Source organism: Anser cygnoides, chromosome 9 (genome assembly GCF_040182565.1).
Source record: "Anser cygnoides isolate HZ-2024a breed goose chromosome 9, Taihu_goose_T2T_genome, whole genome shotgun sequence".
Lineage (NCBI taxonomy): Eukaryota > Metazoa > Chordata > Aves > Anseriformes > Anatidae > Anser > Anser cygnoides.
Window position 1 is genome coordinate 14,182,954 of NC_089881.1, and position 16,295 is coordinate 14,199,248.

Below are 16,295 nucleotides of genomic sequence, written 5' to 3' on the forward strand. Positions count from 1 at the left end.
GCCTTCACCCGGCTTCCTCCAGCTCTGCCGGCCCGTGCTGGGGATGGCACTGGCTCTGCTGCGGGCCCGGCAGCGGCCGAGAGACGTGGTTCGGTGGGTGGTGGTGGCGGGGGGGCGGTGGGATGGGACGGTCACAGAGGTCTGTTCCCACCTCAGCGATGCTGTGAGCCCCCCAGCCCAACATCAGTGGTTCTGTGACCGCCCCCCCCCCAGGCCAACCCTAAAGATGCTGTGACCTTAATGGTTCTGTAAGCCCAACCTTAATGGTTCTGTGCCCATCTCAGTCCCACCTCAGTGATGCTGTGACCCCCCCCCAGCCCAACATTAGTGGCTCTGCAAGCCCCCCAGTCCAACATTAATGATTCTGTGACCCCCCCACCAGCCCAACTTAATGATGCTGTGGGTACCCTCAGTCCCACCTCAGGGATCCTCTGAGTCCCCCAGCCCAACCTTGGTGGTTCTGTGACCCCCCCAGCCCCACCTCAGCGATGCTGTGACCCCCCCAGCCCAACCTTGGTGGTTCTGTGAGCCCCCCAGCCCAACATTAATGGCTCTGTGAGCCCCCCAGCCCAAATTTATTGGTTCTGTGAACCCCCAGCCCAACCTTAATGGTTCTGTGACCCCCCCAGCCCCACCTCAGCGATGCTGTGACCCCCCCAGCCCAACCTTGGTGGTTCTGTGAGCCCCCCAGCCCAACATTAATGGCTCTGTGCCCCCCCCCCGCCCAACTTAATGAAGCTGTGCCCCCCCCAGCCCCGGGCATCCCCAGTGGTACCGGGCCCTGCCCCCCCCCCGGTGTCCCCCAGCGCTAGCCCCGCCCCCTCCCCAAGCCCCGCCCCTCCCCTTGCCCTCTCCCCCTCCCTTCCCAAGCCCCTCCCCTCCCCTCTCTTCCGCCGGGCGGGCTGCTGGGGGGCATCTCGCGGCGGCGGCGGGGGCTACGTCACTTCCGGCGGCCGTCCCTCCCTGCCTCGCCCAGCGCGTGCAGCCGGTGGCGGCGGGATCCGCTCGCGAGGGAGCCGCGCGCGGGCGGGCGGGCGGGGGGGGGCGGGGCGGGGAGCGCCGGTCCCGGACCCGGTCCCGGTCCCGGTCCCGGTCCCGCGGGCGGCCGCCGGCATGGGGCTGAGCTGAGGCGCCGCCGGTGAGTGCGGGGTTGGGCGGCGGGCACCGCCGGAACCGGCACGGCCGCGCTCGGTGGGGGCCGCCGGGAGAGCCTGGCCCAGGGGGAGGGCCCGGCGCTGAGTCAGCGCCCCGCGGGCGGCCCCGCCGGGCACCGGGGGGCTCGGCTGGCGGCATGGAGGCGGCCGCGGGCGCTCCGCTGGCCTGCGGAACGGCCGGGAGCGCCGCCGGCACCCGGCACCTTCATCCGCCGCCACCGCCGGCAGCATTTGCAGCGGCGGGCAGCCGGAGCGAGGGGGCCGCATGCCTCGCCTCGGGGCTCCCAGCGTGGGCTCAGCCCTGCGGGGCATCTGCCCCCTGTGAGGCATCTCCCCCCCCGAGGCATCTCCTCCTGCAGGGTATCCCCCCCCCCCCTTTACTTTTTTTTTAACGCAGCAGAATTTCTTTGAATCACTCAAGGTGAAGGGGAAGAGCTTCCATACCTGCAGCGCTGGCTCCCAAAGCCCGCTCGTGCTGGCTCGCGAGCTGTGCCCGCAGGTGTTGTGGTTGGACGGCTGCTCGCTCCTGCTGGGGCACTTGGAGAAGCGATTGTCTGCCTCAGCCCAGGTAGCGCAGCCTCCAGCAGTCGGAGGTGGTTGACATGTGGAGTGTTGTGACACGGCTGTTGATGCGCCTGGCTGTACTGCTGGCTGTCTTCTCTTAACCTCTGGTTATTGAGAATTTTGTTCCAGTTCTAGAATTCTTCAGAATGTGTTTTTTGCTGTAAATGCTACCTAGAACTGTAAGCTATTTTCCCAGCAGGTGCGATTAAGTTTCATTGAGCCTATTCATTTCTCTGACTGTATTTTTTTCTTTAATTTTAGGTGACTCAGCCATTGTATGAGATTTGTCCACACACTGGCTCTTCAGACAGGTTAGCTATATCTTTCTGCCGTCGGTCTCATCATATTTGAATAGCTGATTTTTCTTTTCATTAACATAAACCTGTCTTCTGTAAGGTCCTGTGTTGTCTACTGCAGAACACTGAATTTCTTGAATCTCTGGAGAAACATCTATTTTGGCGTTATTTAAATGCAGCGTATGGAATAAGTCAGGCCTTGCTAAACTCAGTGTCCACATATCGGTGTCATAGGTGACAGCAGCAGACCTTGACTGCGTGTACACTGAGGAAATGTTTGTTTGTCGTGGTACGTAGCATGGCCATAGGGCTCCATGCTGCTGGTTTTGTACACTGCTTTTTCTCTTAGTGATCTGTGGACGCAGCGTTACAGTTTTTGATGAACACGAACCATGTAAACCTAGAAATGGGGATTGATTGGAAAATTTATTAGTATTGATCTAACTCTCCTCAGTTCTAAGAAACACGCTGATAAGATGGCTTGGTGGAATACCAGTGTTGTGTATTAGCAGCAGTGTAGTCACCCGTGAGGAAGAACACGAGAACACTGGCTTCTGACAGCTTGGGATGTTCCAGAGTGAGCGCCTAGGTCAGCTAGGGAAAGCCGATGTGATCGGAATTATTCGGCTTCTGAAGGGCTTCAGAAAAAGGGTAAGCGTTCCAGTCGTGATGCTGATGTGAGGGACAGAGAAGTGGTTCAGAAGGCCAAGTGCAATGTGGTACAGCTCGGGGCAGACTTCAGGCCTTTTCCCAGGTTCTTGTTCAAGCTGGCACTGCTACCGAAAATGAATCTCTTCCCTTGGCAGCTTTTTGTACCTCTGCACTCTGCCACCCGAAGTGTTCTGTGCAGCTCAAACCCAAAGCAGGAAGACTTACCTTGCCACAGATAACTTGCAGCAAGTCTTGTCACCAAGATCAGTCTCTGAAGGAAGGAGCAGCGTGTGTTTTTTTTAAGTTTTTTCAGAGCAAGTACTGACGTAACGAACTGTCAACCTGCAGGGAGGTGGTGATACTGACCTGGTGTGGCTGGGGAGGTAGCCATCATCTGCTTGTTCTTAGTGGCTGGAGTTCCAGCTTCTACTGCTTGATGTTTCCGGTGCAAGTCAGTGTCAAACTTTCCAGTTACACTTTCTTTTGCTGTACTTCCATATCTCTAATCTTTATCTCATCTCTAATTCTCAGTTAAACCCTTCTATTTAGCATGTAATTTGCTGCTGCGTGTTTTTCCTTTTTGATATGGCTCCCTTTCTGTCTAGGTGCGTCTGCTGAAGTAAAAAGCAGTTTCTAGGCTAGACTGTTCAAGTGGAATGTTTTTATTGTACTCCTGTGCCTTGCTATTACTAGTTACGCCTTTTGACTTGATGTTGCTTGGATTCCTAAAGTGCTCCAATTACCATGGTAACTTACTGTCTCAGTCTTTTAGAGGAACTCTGTCCAACTTCACGAGCGTATAGGGTATTACATTTGGATTTAGCCTGCTAAGCTGTGCTCATCCCTTTCCAGGCTTCTATCTGCTCAGCTTTCATCTCCTTCAGAATCTCTTGCTGAGGTTCTGGCTGCCTGTCTCCCTTCACCTCTCCATTTATACCTGCCCCATCTGAGGTCCCATAAAGCTGTGAGATGTTGTTAACTTTGGTTTCGGCTAAAGCTGTCCCTCCGTCTCATGAGGAGGAAAAAAGAAGCTCCATGGAAGTTATCCAGCGACTTTGCAATCTCTCTCCAGCAGAGCTGCTGGACAGCAGCTGCTGGCTTCCTGAAAGTCTTCTGGTAGTGGTGCTGTTCGGGGTTCTCTGCTCGGTGTCTTCAGTAGCACTCTCCGGACTGAACTCATCATGCTCTCACCCTATGCTTTTTTGTTTTTTTTTTTGTTAATTGTCTTCTAGAATAAGTGTTTGTTCCTGTTTTTTTTATTCAGCCCTTCTCCTCCAGAGAGCGTTTGATGTCTGTGTCAGGCACTAATCCGTCTCTAACTGGAAGACAAGGAGTGAGGTGTCTGAGCAGGGCCCTGCCGGGATCAGCGTGGGGGAAGTTGCATCATGGTGGCTGAGTAAGATTGAGAAACTTCATGTTTCAGGCCTCCTCATGGCCAGCACGCCATGTGACAGGCATGATGCATCAGGCAAACTGTTTTGCTGAGGTCCTAATGAATCCTTTAAAAAAAAAATAAATGTATTGATGAATTTTTCAGAAGAACTTTTCTTGTTTGCCTCAAGGAGGTGGTGTCTCCACTGTCTTTTGTGGGGGGTAAAAGGTAGCCAACAGGACCTAGACTTTCAGTGGTATGGAGCCAAGTTCCATTCATTCTGGGGGCATTCTGTGGAAATGCTTTTTTATTGTTAAAGCCAGGTCGAAGTGGGTTGCCCATGTCACAGACGCAATCTGTACTAGAACAGGGGATTGACGTGGAAAAGCCAGGTATTCATCAAGCATGTTAACTGTTGGACCCTTGTTCCTTTCTTTTTTTTTCCTGGAAACCTTCAGATACTGTTTGCTTTATTTCTGTAAATGCCAGCAGTAGATTACTTTGACTTAGCTTGTCTAAAGTTGGTTGTAGGAATCCGTCCTTCTGGCGTGCAGAATTTCTGAGTTGAGAGGTATACTTAAGTGTCCTTATCAGAGGCTGGAGAGAACTGTTTTAACACTTTCCTTGTTAAATGTCTGTCTGGTATGAGCCTGGCGTGGAAGGAAGAGATTGCATTCCTTTAAGATGTTGTGAAAGAAAGTTCTTTAAGTAATTCTTATAAAACTTTAACTTTTGGGAACTAGAAAAATGGAGTTTCTCAGATTTCATTTCCTCAATTTTCAGACGTTGTCAGAGTAAAGTGCAAATAAATGCTTCTTCAGCATACAGTTAGACTCAGCTTTTGAAGTACTTAGAAATTTGCATTGGAGAATTGAGTGAGCGTGCACTTTTTTGGGTGGAGATGACCGCAGTGTGGTATATAGTACAGGCAAGCCTGCTGTGGGCCTGTAGGCGTGGTGGTGTGCCAATTAATACATCTTGGGTTCTCTCTGTGGGGAAGGAAACCCAGCGTTCTGACTAGTGCTTGAATCTGGCCATGTTTATCATGGTAGAGTTAGTACAAAAGAAATCTTAGTTCAAAAATCAAATTTCCTAATTAGATGTTTTAAAAAATATTTGAAATAGCAGTAAGGCTGAAGTGTTTCCCTTTCACTGTTATACAATGAGCTAAAAATAGTTTTCATTCATAAAAAAGCTATTTCCTTTGTTAAGTAATCTGCTTAGCAGAGAACAAATGTTCAGTTTGTAGTAAACTGTAGTTGTATTATAGCCTCAAGTCTGACACCTTTATTCCTGAGTGAAATAACACTGCAAACTTTAATCTTTGGTAGCCGAAAGGCAGCCTTAAATAACAAACGATTGGTGTTTCATTGTTACTGCTTGGGATTTATGAAGGAGGCGTACACAAAAATCTGAAGTGCTGTATGTTGCAGCTCTTTTTCTTATTTAAACAAGGAAATTTAACCTTCAGCACCTTCTGCGTGGAGCCCTGTGCGTGGGTTTGGCAGTGTGTCCATGGCTGGGCAGTCCAGCTGCTTGCTCCAAAGTGGTGCAGTGTCATCGTGTTCATAATCCTGTCTGTTTTACCAGAAATCGCTGCACTTGGGATTCATCTTCCTTGCATGGATCACGTATTTGTCCTTTAAATGAATTGAGTTCTTTTTGTAGTTCTGATTTATTAGAGTTCTGGCGTTACACTGGTCATCTTAAAACAGCTCTTTGGAAGAGGACCAGGTACTGGAAATAGTAGTAAGTCCATTGCTTCTTTAGTTGGACTGAGATTTTTTGTAGTATTTACTACCCGTAGACCATCCCCCAAACCAAAAGTACCCGATTCTGGTTTTTTTCTCACCTTTATCAAAGTTCTGTAATGTGTTTTCAGTTTAGAAGGTACATGCAACAACAAAAATGGCATCTCCTTTAGATTTTAGTGTAGGTAAAGGATGTTAAAATGAAAGGCGAAAAATGAGAACAGCTATGAAATCAGAGCTCCTGGTCCTTATGAAGGGTGGGAGACAACAGCAAAATGGAAAGGGTTTTGAGAAATAGAAAAAGTAGTAAGACTGACTCTTAGCTTTTTCTGACTTTGGATGCAAGAAAAATTGAATGTAGAAAGTAAGTTGCCCTATAAAGAACGTTCAGGAAAGGGTCGTAAGAATCAGTGGGGACAGATACTGGGAAGGCCAAAATGCAAACGGAATAGCAACGAGCAAGAGGCAACATTCCTGTAAAAAGTACACTTTTAGTAGGAGGAAGATGGGAAAAAAGTGATCTTGATTCAGTGGAGAACTTACATTTGTGCAGAAGATGCAAACATTTAAGGTGCTCATTGCCTAATTTGCTTGTCCTCTAACACAGCTTCACACAGGTGGATAATCTTATTAATACTTGCATGAATATTTGTGATTTTGCACTGGAGAGTAGTTCGCTTAAATGGTTCTTCATCAGCTGGCCATGATAAGCTTCACTGTAAAATTCTTAAAATGACTTTAAAAAGCTCAATAAATGCTAAAAGATTACCTAGAAGTACTCACAAGTACTAAAAATCTGGCAAAGGACGAGTCTTCAGAGACGTAGAATGGAAGAGAGCTGAAGAAGAGGAGCTGGAAGTCTGAGAGTTCACTTCATCTCAACTAATGGAAAAAAACTGAGATAAATAAGCTTACATATTTCAAGTTCTTGGAAGATAAGTAGAATAGCAGCATGGACTGTTTTGTGGGAGAATAATTACATCAAAGGACTAATATCTTTTTATTTCAGAGCAGAAGAGTTTGTGGGTAGAAGCATTGGCAGTCTTGTCTCTTGATTATTTTTTCAACAAAGATTTTCCACATCTTAATGGCTTCATAAGTAAATGGAGGCATGATCTGGAGGAAAGTAGTTTAGGGAAAGTGTAAAATTGGGAAGGTAATTCTATTCAGAGAACAGTAATTAATGATTCAGTGTTGAAATGAGAGGTTATGTTGAAGGGTTGTGTCCTGGATACAGTTGCCTTTAATGAAAGCATCAGCCAACTGGCTGATTAAGCGTGCTTATTAAATTCTGAGGGACTATGTGTTGGAAGATGTGATGAGAGTTCAAAATGACCTGAAAAATAGGATGAAATTCAATAGGGACAAATGCAGACTGCTGCATTTAGGCAGGAATTATCAGCTGTGCAAATGCAGAGTGAGAAATAACTGGTTAGGTACTAGAAAAAGGACCTGGGGGTGTACTGGATCACAAGTTGAACATGAGTCAGTGTCACACTGCTTTCAGAAAAGGCAGATATCGTGCTGGGATGTTTAAACATGAATATTGTCAGTGAGATGTAGAGCTGAAATCCTTTGGCTTTGTTTACTATTGGTAGCCTCGGTGTGCACACAGTATCTGTTTCAGGTGCCAAAATTCAAGAATTCAGACCACTTGGAAAGAGTTCAGAGAAGAGAAATGCAAATGATCGGAGTTTGAGGAAACAACATCATAAAGATGGAAGAAAATCAGTTATTTTGGCAGGAGATGAGGAGGCGAAGGGGACTGTAACAGATTTCAAGTGTTTTAAATTTATAAGAAGGAAATGCTGTTTTCTGAGACTGTTATGGACAGGTTGAAATGGGATTAAGTTTACTCAAGGAAAGCACGGATTGTGCTTTTAGCTTGCTTACAGTAAAATAGTACTTCAAGAAGTCTTATTACTGGTGGCCATTAAGAACAAGCTAGTATGTGTTGGGAAAGGCAAGCATAGTTGGTTTGGGTTGGGGAATAGACTAAGCTGTCTACTGCCGTACCTTTTACCCCACTTTAAAGGATTCCAATTTTAGTTTGTGTTGGGACAAGGAGACGAAAATGCAGAGGACGCTTTCTGTCCGTCATACAAAATGTATGCTTTTGTGGTCATACAAAGTGAGTTTAGACCTTGCAGACGTTCTGATGGCTGGACCACGCTGCTTGGATCAGTGTGGAAAGATGCTGTGCTTCGTGTCACTGCTTGCAAATGGAGCAGGTTCTCGTGCTGCCGGGAGGTTCTCTGTGGTAGAAGCTCTACGGCATGGGAGTGTGTGTCTGTCACTTCAGTGCAGTACAGCTTTGCGAAATCTTCAGTTATTCTGGAAGTTTCAGTAGCTTCAAATTACTGCTTTAGACTTAAATTGTAATCCTAGTGCTTAATCGTCGCTAGAAAGGTCCACCTTTGCCTTTGGAGATCTCTGAAGGACACATACTTCAGTACATACACCAGTAGAGGAAGTCTTAGTGAGGACAGATAACTTTCAAAGCAGAAAGTCCAACTGCCAGCAGAGCCATCCTATTTTAAGCATTGTTATTCTCATGCCCTCTTAGAATTGCTTTTAATTGTCTGCAGTAGACTTCATGTCAAAACAAAGTATCCAACTAGTCCTTCTCTTTTGGTGACTTATTCTTAAGATAACTGGAATGTATGGAAAAATTAATTTAATCCTATGCATTTTGGTATAATACCATGCCTCCAAATCAGTAAAGAAAATTACAGTTACATTATAACTCTGTCCTTTAGATCTGCCCGAGTGATTGGTGTTAAGAGCAGCAAGAGTTTATCTTCTGCAGGACAAATTTAATGCAGTAGTAGACATGAGGAGCTGAAAGTTCAATGATGTAGTTGAGGGTTGGCCTCCAATAATTGAGGTTGCAATAGTATATTGCAGTTAGATTGCAGTTAGATTGCATTACCTATCTTACCTTATCTTCACCCTGTAGTAGTGTTTATTGAGCTGTATGTCTTTTCTGGGTACAGGTGAATTTCCTGAACAGCCCTTTTGCTGTTGAATTGCTAAATAATATTTTCTCTGAGCAGAAGGATGGCTTTTCTTATCCATGCTTTCCAAATAGAAAAAATGTTTTTATATCAGGGAGTGGAGGAATCTTAATGTTATCTGCTGTTGTTGTGAAGGCTTGATCCAAAGCCCGGTAAATTCGAAGGGGCTGTTCCATTGGCTTGAACGGTCTTTGTCTACTGTCTAAAACTGGTGCTTCTGTCACTACAGCAGAAATCCAGGTCTGACAAGCCAGCAAAAAGTTCTTTTCAGGCCAGCTGGTAATTCAGACGGGTACATAAAAGAGCTGTCAAATGGGCAGCCTTGCAGGGCGCATTCTTTGGATCGATGCTGTCTTCAGTTGGTCTGTTTGGCAAGGACCAGAAAAGAAGTTAGGTACTTGTTTCAGGAGAAGGTCTTGACAGTACTTCTCTGCGTCATAGGCGTGTTTTATTGCTAGAGGCAATCTACTGAGCCTTAATGCCGGCAGTGTTAAAGGTCCTGGTTTTGACACCCAGGTTTAAGTGCCAGCAGTGAGTGTATGAAACACAGCTTCTGCCTGCTTGTTACTCCGTATGGTTGTCCTGCAGCAGCAGTTTCCCCTGCACTGGGGTGGGACCAGCCCATGGATGAAGGCACGTCTCTGGAGCAGAGGTGGGTGGAAGATCTCTGAGCGAACAGGCGTGCTTTCGAAGGACTGTTGTGTAGGCTCCTTTGGCTGGAGGTGTGCACAGGCTCCTGCCTTTGTAAGTTTCGTTACGTTATCTACAGATTTTACAACCGGTCAGCCTAACAGAATCCTTACCATATCCTGTGCTAGTGCAGATATCCTCGTGGAGCTCTCTGCTGTTCCAGCCCCTCACCTGCCCAGCTACACCGCTTCGTAGGAGCTCCTGTAGTGGGACTGCTGGCATAACTGCCTTCTGAGCCTGCATTATGAAGTTTTTGTGTCTCAGGCTGGTACTGCTATGCTGCTAGCACTTGTGACACCGGTTTTTAGCCTGTGCCCATTTTAGTAATGATTATCTGGTGCTTTAAATGGCTGCTGCCTCTGTGCTGGCTCGGTTGTTTGTTCACATAACTCCGTTGGCAGGGTGGGATCACGAGAGTGTTTTTCTCATTTAGTGCAAAGAAATTTTTTTTTTGTGCCTACGTCTTGCGCATGGAACACACACGGAGTGCCTCTGTTTCTTGTGCCTGCTGCTATCCTCACATAGCATAAACATTTGGGGAGCAATGCCATATTAAGTGCCATAACTGTCTGTCCATCTGAAGTCAAGTAACGCTGCTGATTGTAAGACAGATGTGATGGGAGGATTTACACAGGCTAGTTGGGCAGTGGCTGTGCTGGTTGGTGAGCTCCTTTCAACAGAAGCTGTCTGTCTTACTGTTTCACTCTGTCCTCACATCTTATCTTTTCTAGATTTCCAAAATGTGGATTTTATCTATGTTTTACTCCATCAAGAAACATCCTAATGCTTAGGATGCTAATTTTATATTATTATTATTTTTAGTTAAGTCAATATTCTTCATTTTGGAAGCCTTGTAACGTGTTTATTAAATACAGCATATAAAGCAAAAGCTATTTAAGCATATGATGTATGTAGAGGATGGTGGCAACCCGTACCATGCTTTAGAAAGCCAACCACTGTTTTGACATAACATTTTTGGAAAAAAACAAGGCTCATGGGGGAGATCTGAGTAGAGCATCTGGACCTGTGGTATCTGACAAGGGGCTGCTTCTGAATACTGGAGTAGACACTGGCGATACTCCAGTTTTAGAGGTCAGCAATTAAAGACAAAAGAGTGCTCCTTGATACATTTAATGTACTTAATTACAGCATTCCTGTCTTGGCTTTAAGAAAAATAACCTTCCTCCGTATGGCAGAGAAGCCTGGTACTCTTACTTCTCTTAGTACTGCTTAGGTAACATTTGTAGTTTGAGAAGGAAGAAGATTTGTAAATGGTGGCTGAAATGCTGACATCAATATTGCTCCAGATTTGATCTGTTCAAGGAGAATTTCTACTTTTAGGTAATTATGCAGATTAAATGTTAAATATTAATGCAACGGTGACCCAAAGCTATTGCTTAGCGGAAGCAGCAGTTGTGAAGACCTTTACTGACTGTCAGAGTCAGTGCTGAGAAGACTGCAGCAGTTGAAGGGAGATCAAGTGTCAGATTTTTGCAGCCTGTTTCCATTTACAGGAGATGTCTCCCACTGCTGATGTTGTAGAAATCATTCCCAAGAGGTACACGAGTGCCATTTAGACTGAGTTATTTAAGGGCAGCGATGAAATGTATTGTAGTAGGCTTTTGTGAGTTCATTTAATTTCACTGATTGTAGAAGTCCTTCTTTGAGGGATAACTGTTCACTAAATAACTAAAGCTCTTCTGGGTTTGTAGGACTCTCTTTGAATGACTGGGACATAGTAGCTAGGTGGACGTGGGCCAAAGTTTACATTACAGGCGTGGCAGAACTGAGTTTAATGTTACAGTCCTGCGCTCCTGTTCTCTTCTTGCCTTTGTCAAACTTAAGTCTGTGGACAGAGAACATAACTCATCACTCTCTGTTTTCTCATCTTACCTCATATGGTACTTTTGAGAGTAAATCAATCATTTTCAGGAACTAAGCTGTCAGGTTATGTACGTTCTTGAGCTTGAGAAAATACTCTTCTATAGCTGTTTAGTCTCTGAATGAAACTGGTTTGCAGATTTTTCTGTTACGTATTATTTTGGTTATTAGAATTCAGACATGGTAAGCTGTCCTGCTTAACATCTTAAAAAGGTTGTATCAAAGAACATAATTTAACTTTAATTTTTTACATTGTTATTTTTACAGTTTTAGCAACGTTGTGTGTAGTATTTCTGTTGGTTGGTGCGTTTGCACATAAGGAGAAGAACTCTATCCATTGAAGCATTTCTGATCTAACTAAAGTGAATGTGATGCAAGATTAAGGCTTTATAGCAGTTTAGCATGACTTGAAAATAAAAATGCACTTTCAGTAAACTTTAGAAAACCTAGGTTTAAGTGCTTAAGTTTAACCTATACGCATGGAAATACCTTCACTTCATTAAGAAAAAAATAGAAGGGAGTATAATTTGTTGTCATTTTTGTTAATTTGGAAGACACTGCATTTAGCAGTCACGTAAGCTGAACTTCAGGAATCTTAAACTGTACATCATGAAGTTAGAAAAGTATGAAGAAGAACTTTGTCTCGTTCAGAAGGCTCAGTGGAGAGAGCAACAAAAGGTACTCAATTGTACTTATGATGAGAAAGAAAATAGAAGCGCCAAAGCAGTTGGCTTGCTTATAATGAACGTGACTGGTTCTCTAAATATACTGTAGTCATACCTATGCCACCTAGATGCACTTCTGAAGAAATGAAGTTTAAATGTCTAAACTTTTAAGGGAAGGTTCATCTCATGTAATTAGGTTTTGCTTGATCATCTCCTTGAAATTTGATTCCAATGTTCTGATGTTACCCTCAAAATATTTTCCAAGAATTCAGAGGAAGAGGGGAAAAAAAAAGTCATTGCCTCCTTTTACTGAGCATCCATACTACAAAAGCAAATACATCCCAGGGAAGTAGATACTCTACACCGCACAATAAGGCGGCAGCCACGCAGGAAAGGCTGGGCTCTTGGCACAGCCCCTGAGGGGAAATGCTTCCTTGAAAGGACCCATTGTTGCTGCATTTGGGTCTTCAGACTCCCAGTTCTCCGCCTGGAATGCTTGCGGTTCTCTTGGTGCTGGGATGGGGCATCTTTGCCATCTCTGTTATCTAACCATGGTAGTCTTGGTTGTTTAATGAAATAGAAGGTCTGAGTCAAGTTCATGCCTTGTGAAAAAGGAGGGTCTTTTTGGAAGGGGCTTTAGTGCTCAGCTGTTGATGGCTAACACTGGGTGTAACGGCGCTGTGCCTTACCCAAGGTGTTTGAAACAGTTTAACTTTCCCTTCCAAGAATAAAGAAAACGTTTCATTGTCCCTGTTGTTGGAGTCCCTGAATTCTAACCCAAAAGTCTAGTGTTTCTTTCCTATTTTGGAATGGAGAATAATAAGTATCTAAAATGAATGTATGCTTTATTGGATTCCTTGACTGTGGTGCAGACCTTCTTTCCTGTATGGCAGCCAGGTAAGGGGTCCAGAAATTTAAAAACAAGGACAGGCTATTCTTGTGTGCCTGAGAGTGGGGACATGCGTTAGGGAATGTTGGCTTTTGGTGCTTGACTTCTCAGATGAAAATTTTCATTAATGTAAGTAGGTGCTGCTTGAAGTAAGATAAATGAGATTCCAGGAAGATTAAGTGGTGAAGCGCTTGACTAGCTGTCCTTGATATGACCGACTGTTTTCCTAAATCCTCTTCTAACGTGTCTTCAACTTTTGCATATACTATTACAGTAGTAGAAAATTTTTAATTGATCTGAACAAAAGGATCTGAAGACCAGTTAGAAAGTAAGTTTTCCGTATAGTATAGGCTGTAGTACTTTGTTATCACGATGTATTACAATATGAGGTCATTGTTAGATATAGGATTATCTTTACTTAATGTAGTATGTATTTTACTATAAACATTGCAATTGCTATTACAGCCTGCAGAAAGTATACTTTACAAAGAATACACTCCACAAATGTAAATACGATTTTGGTTTGGTGATTGTTGGATACAATGGTCTTCCTTAAGCCTAAACACAGAAACAAAAGCCTGTATTATAACAGAAAGCCCAAGATGGGAAGTGATAAAATAGGTATTGAGTGGAGGGCTTTGTTAAAATTTAGCTCGTGTACTTGTAAAATTTCCATGTATTCATGAAACTATTATGTCATTCTTATTGTTAGAACTGGGTTAGTTGACTAAAGTGTTAAGCTTTGTTTGTAGTACAAATTATAACCTTAGCTCTCTTCAAAATATAGCTGGAGGATTTTTGATCTTCCATACTTCTTTCAGCCTGTATGTTGTGTACAAACGTTTATTGTATGTTATGTGGTTAATTTCATAATTAGGGGTGCAGCCACAAGCTACTGGAGAACTGTAAATGGCAACAGCTTCCCTTTGTGTAAGGTGTTTCTCAGATTGAAGGTGCCCTTCAAGGAGAGTATCTCTTGTTTTTGTAATTTGGGTTACAAACTAGCAATAAACATTAATGTTAAAACAATACTGAAAGACTTAACAAGTTTAAGTTAACACAGGTAAGGTCGTAATAGTGTATGTGGAAGTAAGAATGTGGTAACCTTTGTTTTTTAAGGTCATAAAAACATAATATCCCCAGGATTTAGGCTAAGTTATGCAACAGGTATGAAGCGTGTGATTTGTTTCAGTTTGGAAATGATCTCTGGGTGACGTGGCTTTACGTTCCAGGGGCAGGCAAAGACAAGACTCTGTGCGTGCATGGTGTCGTGCTTGCCAGGTGGTGCAAGAAGTCTTCAGCCTGCTGCTGCAGCTCAGATGTGGATCCTTCCTAGCCAGAGGCGTCGCATGATCCCGTCTGTCACAGGTCGTGCCTCTGGTCACAGAAACGAGGTGGAAGTTGTCACTGTTGACAGGGCCATAGCGGTGAACATGAGAGGTGCAGAAATGCCTAGTGCGGGCACAGATGTGTCTGGAAGCTCCTTAGAAACTGAGAAGCTGTAATCTGGAGCTTTGGAAGCTTTCCTTTGAGGAGATGCCTTGGCCGATGAGTGAAGGACGGATAAATCCTGGTGACAAGCTGTTTGGAGACAAAATGTCTTAATGTGGATTTTAGCAGGCCATTCCTATAGCCTTTGAGCATTTGTAATTCCAAGTCTGTTTAAAAATGGTCCTTCACTCATTTTCAGGGGTTGCAGATTCTGCCAATGTTTTCAAAAGCAGCCAGTGGAGAAATTTTAGTAAGGACAATGTTATTTTCGCGTATACTAAAATAAGACCTCTTATGTGAAAGAGGACGACTAGAATGTAAATACGGGACTGTTCTCCAAGGCACTGTGGGCTGAAACTTTGGTTTTAGCTCTTGAAAGCTTCAAATGTTCTATTCAAGTTTGCTTTTTTCAGTGATTTATTTTAGTGTGCAATGTGTTACGCGATACAGTTTCAGAAGAGTGTGCTTCTAATTCATTTGTCTTTTTTCTTTTTTTTTTTTACAACTTAACCTTGTTTGCTCGTCCATTTATTTATTGGTGCAGCTCATTCTGAATGAGCTCAGGGCTTCAGACTCAGCTCAGGTATTGTTTGTGGCACTCACTGGCAATTTGCAAGGGCAGGAGCTGCAGACTTGAGTAGTAATAGCTGATAAGACTTTTCCTACTATTTTTATGGCCCCATTTATAAGTGTGCTTTTTCTAGATTGTGGTCTTTTAAACTGTACCTAGAACTTCTTTCCTGTCTGCTGATAGCAGTTCTGACATCAGGTTAAATATTACACAAGTCAAGAACAACTTAGTGAATGCAACCTTGCGTGGTCAGTGCTGCCAACTGTTGCGTAAACCAGGCAGTCGCTTTAGCAGGATGGCAAAGGAAACCTTGGGTTAAGAACAGATTTTTTTTTTCCTGTGAAGAAAGTTTTTTTCCTAGACATTCCTAAACTGTCTAGAATAATTTTGAAGGAGCATTTTAATTGTTTTGTATTGCTAGGGGCTGGATAAGAGAGATACATATAAGCATCTTATGAGATTCAAATTCCAAAATAAACTTGTTCAGAGCAACTTTCGGCATTAGGCTTGAGGTACACATGGAGAGCTGTCCTTGAAAGCACCATCACCCTGGACGTGCCAAGTATGCCTGTGCAGCACCTGATCCACATGTGAAAAGCTGACTTCTGTGGAAGGTCAGTGCTTTTCCTCCGGTAAAATGTACTTGTAAAAAATTCCTTGTAAAATGTACTGCCATTCTCTTCTGCTAATGGACAGCCATGACCCAGGCTGCATTCTCATCTTTCCAAAGAAATTGAACATATTTGAAATCTGATGTATTCTCAGATAATCACCTCTTACTGGCCAGTTATAGTTTGTTTCTTCAATTTTGCATTTTGCAGCTGCCTGTATGGCAGAGATTGAACATCAGCTGGTGTTTTATACATGTAAAGCAGTTGCTTACAAATTGTAGGTTCATTGTATGGAACGCTGAAAGCCTTTACCATAATGCATGGAAAACTGCACTCAGTTTGGTAACTGCTCTAAATGTGTGGGGATTGCATGCTCCTGGAACAAGAATAAAACCTGGTAATAAATGTTGCCTTTGTAAGGTCTGCTACTGCGGTAGGTTGATTCCTTCTTGAGATAAAGGATTGGGAGCACGTCTGTAAATGGCAGAAACGTTTGATTTCTGAGTGACTGAAATGATGTTTGGCTTTCTATTTTCAGAACAAAACAGGGATTTTCTGTGTTTTGACAGCTAGTCAGGGTACAGCTGAATAAGATGTCTGCTATGCAACAGGCAGTATTTACGGTTAAGGAGGACTGTTTGTGATGTTTTTTTAATTTAGATATTTGGAAGACCTGTAATGAAATCAGGTCA

At 44.0% G+C, this 16,295-nt stretch overlaps 1 protein-coding gene across 4 annotated transcripts in view; it reads left to right on the plus strand.

Annotated features, from left to right (window-relative positions):
* The first annotated feature begins 945 nt into the window (after window positions 1-945).
* ATP13A3 (ATPase 13A3) overlaps window positions 946-16,295 on the plus strand; it is a 58,502-nt gene continuing 43,152 nt past the window's right edge. For 2 of the 4 annotated variants that reach the window (XM_048076870.2, XM_067002034.1), the window contains exons 1-2: window positions 946-1,138; window positions 1,980-2,029. The gene's annotated coding sequence lies outside the window, so the exon portion shown is untranslated. Of the gene's footprint in view, window positions 1,139-1,575; window positions 1,723-1,979; window positions 2,030-14,920; window positions 15,607-16,295 lie in introns of those variants that run through there. The other 2 variants (XM_067002033.1, XM_013186193.3) reach the window with 2 other exon arrangements.